Raw genomic sequence first — 11,758 nt, 5'->3', positions numbered from 1 at the left:
CACTTTGCATTTGATATTCAGCACAGTTGGTGCTTCAGCAGCTTTAATGTAATTCAGATTTCAGTGTGAACCAGGAGAGGGCAGCACTGTCTGCTCAGTCCAGTTGGAAAACAAATCGGAGAGTATGCTAATGGTGCCGTGAGAACTGAGCTTCCATTCAGTCTCCTCCTGACAGCACAACACTCTCCTTTCAAAGAGGAGTTGTTCTCGTACGGTTGTATTAGGTGTTGCTGGTCAGAGGCTGTGGGAAAAATCTGGGAGGACCGTTTTTCTTCACGTTTCACTCTGGCATCATCCCAAAGCCTCTCTGCCCTACTATTTTGCAGACAAGTCTGCAGAGACTGAGACAGGCTATATATTTCTCTGGCCTCCATTTGAAAGTCAGATCACTAAATATAGACTGGGAGAGAATGTGAGTGCATATTAATGCAGCACTTCCAGTTAGGAGAGAAATGTTCATATATTGGAAGATGATGGAAAATCAGTTAGAAAGAATGTTTCTGTTTGAAATGTAGTGAATTGAAGTGTTATTAGAGATAGTCTTGGCATCAGCTACATGAAATACAGTATAGTAGCTATTGAAATATGATGCTATTAATATGAAGCTTTGGGTTATAATAGACAATATTATTTTTAATTGTTATAAAAAGATCCACACATAAGCTTAAAGTATAAGCATGTTTTTGCAATGTGTATTAGAAGTATTTTCACAGAAGCAGAGGGCAAGATGATATTGAAAGCAGCATGGCAAAACATATTAGTTAACATTTCTCTTATTTGCTCACTGTCCAGTGAAGTTTGCTTCAGCAGTGTGCTCTGAGGTGACCTGTTGTACTTACCTGTTGGTTTTATATGTGTAATTAGCTTGTGCGTTTGAAAAATCGGTGCCATTTACTTTTGAATTCACTGACTCAACAGTTTTTCCTCTGTCTCACCATCTAGTAAGCAGTTGTCACTTGATGATGCACTGTATAGACCTACAGTTCAGTAAAGCTGGGGGACAGATTTAAAAAAAGAGCGGTGCTAGCACCAGAGGCCGTGATATTCCGGCTTTTAGTTCCTAGTATAGCTCATGCTACTAAAATACAGGATTCCACAATTCCCATAATGCAACTGAATCACGTCTTTCACCAGTCCCTCACTGACTCCTGTATGTCCAGTTTGCAATGCAGGATTTCTGATATGAATTTTAAGTCTGGAGTCTAAGAGTTGAGATTACCCTGTTAATCAGAACCTCCTAAAATGTCTGCTAAATAAAAAAATAAAAAAAACGAAAAACTGAATTGGCTTGTAATTCCTGCATTAGTGCTGTAATTAGCTGCTGTGCATTAGACTTGTATTTTATGAAACAGTAAATTGTTGGTACTTTGACTCAGTAATGGCTTTAAAGCTTATTTTCTTTCACAGCTAATCTATTTGTAGGAGGAGGATTTAAGAGAATGTGAGGAAAAAGGACACTGTGCAAGTCTGTCTACAGAAAATCAAGTATCTACTAATACCACTGCTACTGAGAGTAATGCTTTAATACCTCAGTGGATCAGGTATTAGATTAAATTTTGCCATCATACTTTCTCAGAGCATCTCATGCTTTGTCTGTGATGTTAGACAAATGGGGATCAGTGACATTCATTAATCTGTCCTCCCATTTCTGCCAGTGGAACAGAGAGCTCCTGTCCCCTTAGGAAAGCACAGTGTAACCCCTGGGCACATCATGTGTGTTGACCTAGACTATAGTTATATCTTGAAATCCTTAATATGGCTTTTTGTTTTTGTTACCATCTGTGGTTGTGCTTTTATATTGCCACCTTTCGCCTCACTTATGAAGGCAGTGTCATTTTAAAAATCTTTACATCCAGTACCCTCTATGGCTACTGTTATCCAGTACTATTAAATTTCTGCATCAACGTGATTTTTGAGTCTGTCTATGTCAGCCATGAGATTCTATGTACAGCTGACCAGAGTCCTGAGTCAGTAACTTGGATTTCTGTTAGTGCTGGTGTCACATCTGCATCCTTTCCGTTAATAAACCTTCCACTGGTGCATCTTGTTTTAATTTAGGCTTAGATTGGATTTCTAACAGCTTACTGATGCTATTCAACACAGTCTAAAGCATATACATCAGCAGAGGGCAGTGTTTCCTCCCACTCCAACACGCCCTTTCTTCCTCTCTTGTGAAAGTGGGTTCACAGCCCCAGAAATTACTTGTTCCAGTGGTGGCTTGAATTTGAGAGCCTGACACGCACTCCTATTTCAGTTTAAATGAAAATTTGCTTAGGTGGTGAATTTTAGTGGAAACAGTAAAGGTTTAGTGAAAGTTGGTGGAAATGAGAAATTCATAGATGCTGGAACCAGTCATCCGATCAGTAGTTTCTCTGGGGCTAACGGAGTTCTGACAGCTGCAGCTGAGGTAGGCAGGAAGATAACAGCAGCTGGCCCTGATGTACCCAGCATGCAAGATGATCTCTTTGTTGAATTCTTGAACAACAGTGCATTGATCTACATCAGCATTTGATCAGTAAGCATCTTTTGGTGAAGTTACACTTTTACAGAGTAAACTGGTGGTCCCATAATTTACTGGTAAGGATACATTTATTAAGATATTTCACATTTATGATCTTGTTTGTTATAATTTTTTTCTTATTCTTTTCTGGCATTGGCTCCTTTAATTCTTTTATTTTGACATCCCAGCTGCTGTTCTGTAGTACTCTGTCCTTGGTCCTGAAACAGTAGGCGTATCAGAGAGGCAGTGCGAGTACAGATTAGAAATACCTCTTTAAACATGCTTTCTTTGTCACATGCCTTCCTCCCCTCTTTCTCTCACTCTGTCTCCTGGTCCTTACTGCCTGCCTGTTTCCCCCCCTACATTCGCTCTGACACTCGCTCTTCCTTTCTCTTCTAGTCACCCTCTGGCTTGCTGTCTGGATTTTCTGCCCCCCTCCCTCTTTCTCAGTCTCTCCCCCTTTCCCCTTCTCTCAGTAAGCTGTTTACTCAGCTTTTCATCCAACAGGGTCTCAGTTCTGAATGGAATGACCTTCTGCTTTCCTCCAACTCTCACCCGTTTCTTTCGCTTACAACATTGCTATTGTTCTGCAAAGTCTGGGGGGAAAACAGGATAAGGCTGTCTTTGTCTTGTAAGTACATGACTATTCTTCCATTTGTGTTGTCCTCTGGAATGTTTGTATGTATTTGGAAGCATAAATATGTATCTGGTGTAGATGATTAGGCGTCGATGATTTTTGTACCATGTCATCAGTGTATTTAGGCTGATTTACAGTTGATAGATCAGAAGTAGCTGAGGTTTCAGTGTTACAGAGAAGCTACATACTGTACAGTAGAAACCGCTACTGAAACTGTTAAAGCAAACTGAGAAGAGAAACTTTTACAAATGTAAGAAATAAGGAAGTAACCTATGAAGTAAATAGAAAATTGATTTCATTTATTGCTATATATTGCTTGCTGTTTTGTATACATTTTGAAGTCTCTCTGAGTCGGGCACGAGATAGGAGGACAGATTATGTCATGTTTGTTTCACCAGTCTGTGTGGCAATACATTCAGAAAATATGTACAATGTAGTTTCCTCTTCACAAAATGAATGCATCAATAAATGCATGACTCACAACATTTACTAATAAAGTGAAACATGTTTTCTAATGATTCTATAAAATGAGTCTGTTACACACACTCTTGACTGTTAAGGACAGTTGTCACACCTATTGTCTTAAAGTGTGTAAAAGCAAAAAACTGCATCTTAAAGTATTTTATTGCAAACTGCAAATAAGCATTGTCAGTAATTTTATCTTGTGACAATGTATAATAAATATTTGTGTTTTGAATTATTCTGCAGCTGCCTGTAGTGTGGTGTGTTACCTTGTGAGCTCATGAAAGGATGTTATGAAATGACCGATGGCATGCTTGTCTTCCTCATCCATTAGTTCTGCAGGGCTTGCATATCGAATTGCATGTCCTTGTTTGTCTTGGATGTAAATGCGAGGCCGATTTGCTAGATCAGCTAAGTCCCTGATGGCAAGTGAGATGGAGCCAAAGAGACGGATCAGAGTCAGGTTTTTTTTTCTTGTAACACAACAAATACTGGTGGCCAGATGAAGCTGAGCTCTTCACAGAGGCCATAAACACTGTGGCTGTCCAGGTGGTCAACCAGCCAAAAATAATGGTTTCAGTGCATTTCTGTCTCTCTTTTTGGTTTTCGTGTTTATCAGCCATATTTAACTTCTCTCTCCCTTTTCTGCCTCTGGAATCTCCTGTGAATATAGCAGGGAAGTGTCTTTGTGAAACAAAACTTTTGCTGTCTCATAATGGATGTGACCTTCTGGGCTCACGCTCCCTCAGTGACCTGCACGTCCCTCCCGATGCTGTTGGCCATGTCAACAGATCGATCTTGGAGCTACATGCCACCTGCTTCCTCTCTCACTGGCCTGATTTGCTTTTTGCTCTCTCTGTTGCATCTGTGTTTGCTGTTTTTCTTACAGTATATTTTAAACAACGGAATTTAAACAGTTTCTACTTTGGCTTTTTTTGTTTTACTTAAAGTTGGATTTTGTCTCCTGCGTGTAAATGCTCACTTTTTTGCCCCCTCTCTCTTCTGTTTATGTTTGAAACCACCCTGGACAAACAGTGCCAGCTAAATTAAAAACATTTGAGTGTATCTGTAGAAATTTTACCCTTGTTAGCTGATTTCTCTCTGAGGATGCTATAGTTCCATACAGTCAGTGGACAGTTTTGTTGAAGTGCTGTACTACAGAATCCACACTACATGACTGATGTTATTGTGCTGATCATTGCTGTGCTGGGATTGTTCTGCTCTCTATGATTTCAGTGTACATTGACCTGCTGTATGCTGCGTGAAAGTTGTTATTATTAAGCTCGCATTGTGTTCCAGTCAGCATACTATGTAGTCTTTCTGCTTTATCAGCAGAGGAGAAACTGAGAACGCTGATGCAGGCAGATCATTAAATTATACATTGGTTAATTGTTGCACAAGGTAGTCAGCTAGGATAATAGTGGTTTAGTTTTCTATTTTCTTCCTATTAGTCAGTTTCTGTGCCATGACACCTCTTTCACTGGTCAGGTGAAGCTGCTCTTTTTTCCATAGTTGGATCGGAGTGTTTTCTCACAGTACCCCGGTCAAACACAGTGGGTTCGGTATTGTTTTGCTGTTATTTAAAGGCCGTCACTGTTGGAAGTGCCAACTTTCTGTCAACTTTATGAGTTTAAACTTGTCCATCTGGCATTAACACTAAGGGCAGTGAGGGGGCAAAGAAATGTCATAATTTTTTAATGAAGTATTCCTTTCAGCCAAGCTTTGGTTCTGTGCATTAAACATGAAGCTACAGTATTACTGTACATTGAAAGGGGTATGGTCTGGGGTTTCCAGACTCTTCCTGATCATGTAGATTACTCTAGGAAAAGACAGGGAAATGGATTCACACTTGTGGTTGTGCATTAGGCAGCATTGTTGTGCCTCTGTGGTTCCTGGCATTGTCTGCATCGTTTCATGAAACAGCATTTATTTTTTGTGAGCGCCTACAGATGGGCTTTTTCAGGAGTTCCAGTGGGGGCAGGTTCAGATTGATGATAAGGAATGTTGGAGTTGTGGAGAAGATGTTGCTCAGTCAGTGAAGATTGGTGTAGGTAGGGAACAGTATTGTTTTTTTGTTTTTTTTTATGTGGTCTGCTCTTCATCTTGCTTCTACTACACAGAAAAAATACTCAACAAATAACATAGAAATAGTTGCTTTTAAAACTGTAAGGATGTTTACAGTCAATGTACTGCATGCGAACCTATAGTATAAGATAATATTTTCTATGAAAGAGGTAATTTAAGTGTCCTAGGTAATGACATGTATGCATGGCAACAACGTGGACTTCAAACTGTCTTGAAAACAAATGAAACAAACCATTTTAGATGAAGGTGGAGTGAGGAAAGACAAAGTGAATTGGTATTTTCCAGCTTCTGATTGACTGAACACACCTGATTCAGGTATTCTGCAGTGGATAGGGCAGGGGTAGTTGAAAAACAAGCAGAGCAGCGGCTCCCAAGGACTGGGATTGGCCACCCCGGTATATACAGTCAACAGTATTTGCATTTGTAAATGAGTAAGGGAAAAAAAATTTTAGTCTGCCATTACTGCAGCATGCTTTAAGACACATGCAGGGAGTGTGTCAAGACTCCTCAAACATCAAAGATTGAAGGATACAGCTCTGTAGAGATGCTACCTCAACATGAGCTTATCTGTCAGTGATGACTAAGTGATAAGGGCTGGATGATTCATACCCCTATTGAAAATCAGATGTAATTTCATTCTGCCATGTGGGGTATTCATATGGGATGTGTGTTGGTGATTACTAAGGGATCAAACTGATGAACAGTCCTCTTATTTTAAGCCAGCACAGGCTGACGCAGGAAGCAATTACTTTTAACTTTTACATTTGCGGTTAATTAAAGAGGTTCCACCTCCTTTGGATAAACCAGTTATTATCGCCAAAGGGGGAGCATCAGTCCATTAGGAGATCTCAGTGTCAGCTTGTATTTCACTAAGTCCATTTTTTTCATTGTGGTTCTTCCATACAAGTGGTCTTTTGTTGCCTCAGTGACTGTCAGGCAGCACAGTGTCGAGCATAATATGGTCTTTTGGTATGGATTAGTAACATCTAGCTACTGCTGCAGCAGTTGACACAGTCTGGTGTTTTAACATATCTCAGACTCAGAATATGACTTGTAAAATGTCATCTTTTTTTGGTTTGACTGGTTTCAGTGAATTCAGTGTTTGTGCATTCAGGCTGTGTGGAGCGTTTTGGTTGCTGGGTTTTAATGCAGTAATTGGCTTAATGAGACCGCAAGTCACGCTCTTTAAATGCTCCCATTCCTCTTTGTTTTCCAGCGGTTTCCCCTCCAGTCACAAACCTGGAAATGTGGAGCTGAATTTCTGTTTATATATACAGTATATATGAACAGAAACTCCATAGTTAAACTTTCAGGAAAGGCACACTTTTGTCTACCATTCAGTTAAAAACTTATGATTTGAGATCTGGTGACTGCGAAGCCCAGAGCATATGATTTGCATCATTTTCATACTCATCATGTCATTCAGTGACCCCTTGAGCCCTATGGATGGGGGCATTGTCATCCTGAAAGAGACCACGCCTTTATACAGTAAATGTTTCTCCTTTAATTTATCTCCTGTCTGTATATACTATAATGAGTAGTTACATCTGAAAGCCTGCTGTTTTTCACCAGCCATATTTAGCTCTCTTTGTATGGTTGAATTTACTGTAGCTAAAAAAAGAAGCTATGAAGGTAAAGTTAGAATTTGCTTGAGTTTCATGCTTTATTGAGCATCCACAGTCATCACCTACAATCACAGACATTTTAAAAGAATGAAACAGACTTTCGAACCAAACAACTGCCTTCCATTGTTATGTATTGCATGAGAATTTATCAAACACTAAATAATAAAATAATAGATATAGATTTTTTTTATTAGAGCTTGCTCATACTGTACATTGTGATGCGATTCTGATGAAAGTATATAAATAATACAGTATACTGAATACTTTAACTAGCCAGTCCTACCTGGAATTGGTGTAACATGCATGTTCACCCTCATTTATTTGTAGGGAAGGTTGAATGGTTCAAGGGTCCAAGGTGACTCTGAGTTACAGCACTGTTTGTTATGTACACTGGCAATAAGATTGAAATTAAAACCATCACCTGCTTTTACATGGGCGTGAGTGAGCCCATGGCTATCTACAGTGATAGAGGTCCGATTTGAGGTGGTCTGTCAGCCCTAGATACGTTTTACCTTTTGCTCTTGGTCTGTTAGCACTCTGAGTTAATCTGTTGTAACTTAATCTGAAATATTTTCATCCCTCCTGTGTTATCATACTGACAGGGAGCTCCTCATGTTGCCATTTTTGAAGCCACACAGCTTTTACTTAATACCAATCTTGGTCAGGTAGCTTTCCTGAAATTGTTGACTTTTCCCATCAGGTTACAAAAGCATGAGACAGGGTAAAGGGTGAGGAAGCAGTGCATTCTGGTCTTAGTTGTGCAGATGACTGCTGGCTGCCGAGTCCTGTCTCCTCTCTGCTTCGCTCACTCACTCACTCCCTCCCTCTCCTCCTCTCTCCAGTCTAGACTGCACTGAGAGAAGCATGTGGAGAAGAATTGTAAATGTGCCGAGCTTTGTGAATGTGTGCATCCCGAGAGACTGTGTGTGTGTGTGTTTCTGGAAGAAAGGGAAGCAATGCAGGAGAGGAGATAGGAATTATAAGAGGGAGCTCCTTCATCGCTCCCAATATTATCGCCTGTGTGAACTGTAAGTATGTGTGTGCGCCCCTTCTCAGTGGGATTATGTAGCAGCCCAGGGTCAGTGTTGCATCTCAGGGAACATGGAGTGGGATTAGGCCTGCAGAGAGTGGGATGAAGGGCCGGAGCTGCTGGGAGCCAAGGACGGTCCGCTCCCTCTGCACCTCTGGCTGCCTGAGTAAACTCAACCAGGGTCAGTACAGCTATGGCTAAAGCTATGGCACAAGACCACAGAGCTGTCACACTCATCTCCATCTGTCCAACGACAAGACCTTCCTCATTCCACCATCTCCTCCCAATCGTCTGTCTCAAAGGTAGCTGTCATTCCTTCATCCATTTTCCTCTCTGTTGCATTTGTCTTCTGTCACTGCGTCTTCTGCAACCTCCTTCAACATTGCAGTGCCTCATGCTGCAGCAAGAGCAGTGTGTCCTCTCTCCTGCACACCTCACTGCATGCAGCTTCCCCCCCTTTCTCCTGCACCGTTCTCACTTACTCATTTCCTCTCTCTCCTTTGCGCCTGCTCCACCACACATTTGCATATGGATGAGTCTGAGCCTGCAAAGCCTATGTGTTATGTTGGAAATGTTCATCAGTGTACGCATAATACTTGGTGAGAGTCTACTGCACCACCAAAACTGTGACATGTGACATGCTGTATATCTCAGGGTCCTAGAACCTGTCTTTGTGTGGACAGGACAAGTTTAATGCGTTCATGTAATGGAGTGAGGAGGACAGTGAGTAAGTACTACAGATATCCAGGATTCTTGCCCTGTTCACTCACTAGCCAGCATAACAAAGAGTAAAGGTCAGTCAGTGTCAGTCAGTATTACTATTACTGCTCAGTGCAGATTAATAACATCCTATACTGTACTATCTGTATACCGTATGTCTGTATATGTTGTTACCTTTGGAGGAACCATGAAAACACTGTCTATCCACCTCTCTCATTTTCTTGGCTATGACATGGTTGGAGAGTGTTAAGTTGAACAGCTGTGCGCTTAAGCCCTGGGCTCTGTCTCCTCATGTTTCCTTTTTGTTCACTGAAATGAGTTTGGCATAGGTAGTGTAGGCCATGTTGTTTCAAGACTTTCCAGGGTAAGGCTTCTGCATTTTATCCTCAAGATGAATGTTGAGAGGAAGTTAGACAAAGAACATGTGTCAGTACAGCACAGCTCTGAACAGTGATCAAATAGTCAATAAACTGAAACCTTCCAAGGACAAACTGGTGCTGGTTGTTCTCTTATAATGTCACAACATAATGGGACAGATAAAAAGCATTTATGAGTATGTCCTGTGTAAAATGTTTTTAATACAAAATGCAGCTCTCTCAGCTGGTGTGGATTGGAAAGCAGTATTTTGATATGTTACATGAATAAAGGCTGGAGACCCCTGGTTTAAATTAATGGACATTTAAAAATATTATTTACTTGTAAGCTGGATGTGACCAAGAGTCTGGTGCTGTTATGAAAAGATTTCACAATAACTTTTTTCTGGGGAGGCGACAGTGGTGCGGTGGGTAGAGCAGACATCTCCCAACCGGAAGGTTGAAGGTTTGAATCTCGGTGCCTGCAGTCCACATGTCGAAGTGTCCTTGGGCAAGACACTGAACCCCCCCGTTGCACCTGATGGTTAGAGCCATTGGTTGAGTTGCGCCGCAGATGTCTGCCTCGGTTCTGTACCGGAAACAAATTCCTTGTGTGTAACGTACTTGGCCAATAAAGGTGATTATGAATATCCTTTTTAGACCCACTTATTGTGTCCATACATAGATAAAGTAAATTATGATGATTTACTGTAAATTAACCTTCAGTCATGATCAAGCCACAAAAGCAGCCTGTAGTTGCTACCAGTCAAGATAAAGGCTGGTTTTTGGTAGAGCATAGTTTAATATAAATTACTTGGAGTGTCATAATAGTTGAGCGGTGGCTCACGCCAATACTTTAGCTCATTAATGCGTAATCTGATTAACAGCCATGTCATTGTCATTGTCGTGAAGGCACTACTCCAGTTTTTGGCAGGCTTTGGGAACCGTGAAAAACAGAAGCCGAAAGTAGCAGAAGAAAGCTATGAGAGACAGTTATTCCTTAATGTAAGAATGATTTTCTAAACTGATCGCAATCTTTTAAGCCTCTGACGTATTTTGTGACCTCTGTGCAATTAAATTAAAATCATGCAGCAGTGAAGGTCCAGTGGGCTTATATCTACTCTATAGTCTCATCAGACGATGTCTCCTGTACCTTATTCCTCCCAGACAGTGCCTATACTTTTGCCCTTGTACCAGAGTTTATAGATCTCATATACATTGTTATCTATTTTTTAATAGACGTCTCAGTGTTTGACCATGAACATGTCATGTTTATGACTTTGCAGAGGGAACTAGTCAGTGAAATGTTCTTGTACCCAGTGGAAAGTTCTTGGTGCACTCAGGCTGCTACGATGAACAGACTTATTTTGAGTGGTAAAACATGCTCTGGAGCTGCACTGATGATTGAGATTCGACGTCAGTTTGATAATCAGTTTCTAATGAAGTACATCTGTGTTTCTGCTCTGAGACTGTTCCTGTGAAATAAAGAGGATGAAAACTTTGCCAGACAGTTGGCATTTTACTTTCATCCCCCTCTACTTACAAATGCACATAGTCTCTACCGTATGTATTTTCTAAGATGGGTCAGAGCATAGGGTCACCCTCTGGTGCTCCCGCTGCGTGCTCATCACTTATAATTTTTCAAATATCAATGTACATAACTTAACAGTACTTTGGAGCTGCCTCTGCAGTCACCTCTACTCTGGTTTGATGGTTACCTTCATGGCTCATTATGCGACAGCGCTGGCACCTGGACAATTAGCATGACAGCACAGTTTCACTGTGACCCAGGGTTACTCACTCATGGGTTATGATTTTGCTAATTCTTTCCACATTATCAGGGTGTTCAATGAAAGGCCATAACAATAGCTCATCTAATGAATTCTTATTCATAGCAGGCATGTCCTGTCAAATAGGAGATTGAAATGCTTGTCAACCTTGCCAACCACTAACTGGCTAAGTTGTGTACAATATAGATAAAATCCTCTGTGACTAGTCACATATAGCATTACAATATAAACTAGAGTTACACCATCGTGATTGTATGCCTCCACCAGCCAGTTGACAGGAATGGGATGGGCTTGAGGACACAGTGACCTTGACCTTTGACCACCACTCTCTACTACTCTGGAGTTGCCCACGGTGAGAGGCGGCGGGCTGGTGTGGGCTTGCTCATAGCTCCCCAGCTTAGCTGCCATGAGTTTACCCCAGTGAACGAGAGGGTCGCTTCCCTGCGCCTTCGGGTCGGGGATAGGTCTCTCACTGCTGTTTGTGCCTACGGGCCGAATGGCAGTGTAGAGTACCCGGCCTTCTTGGAGTCCCTGGGAGGGGTGCTGGAAAAGGCCC

The 11,758-nt window shown here is 41.3% G+C and overlaps 1 protein-coding gene across 1 annotated transcript in view; it reads left to right on the top strand.

Annotated features, from left to right (window-relative positions):
* osbp2b (oxysterol binding protein 2b) overlaps nt 1–11,758 on the top strand; it is a 44,372-nt gene that overhangs the window by 6,996 nt on the left and 25,618 nt on the right. The gene's annotated exons all lie outside the window — the stretch shown is intronic.

Source organism: Monopterus albus, unplaced genomic scaffold (genome assembly GCF_001952655.1).
Source record: "Monopterus albus unplaced genomic scaffold, M_albus_1.0 scaffold56.1, whole genome shotgun sequence".
Taxonomy (NCBI): Eukaryota; Metazoa; Chordata; class Actinopteri; order Synbranchiformes; family Synbranchidae; genus Monopterus; species Monopterus albus.
The sequence above is the reverse complement of the archived record's forward strand: the minus strand, read 5'-3'. Positions and strand labels throughout refer to the sequence as shown.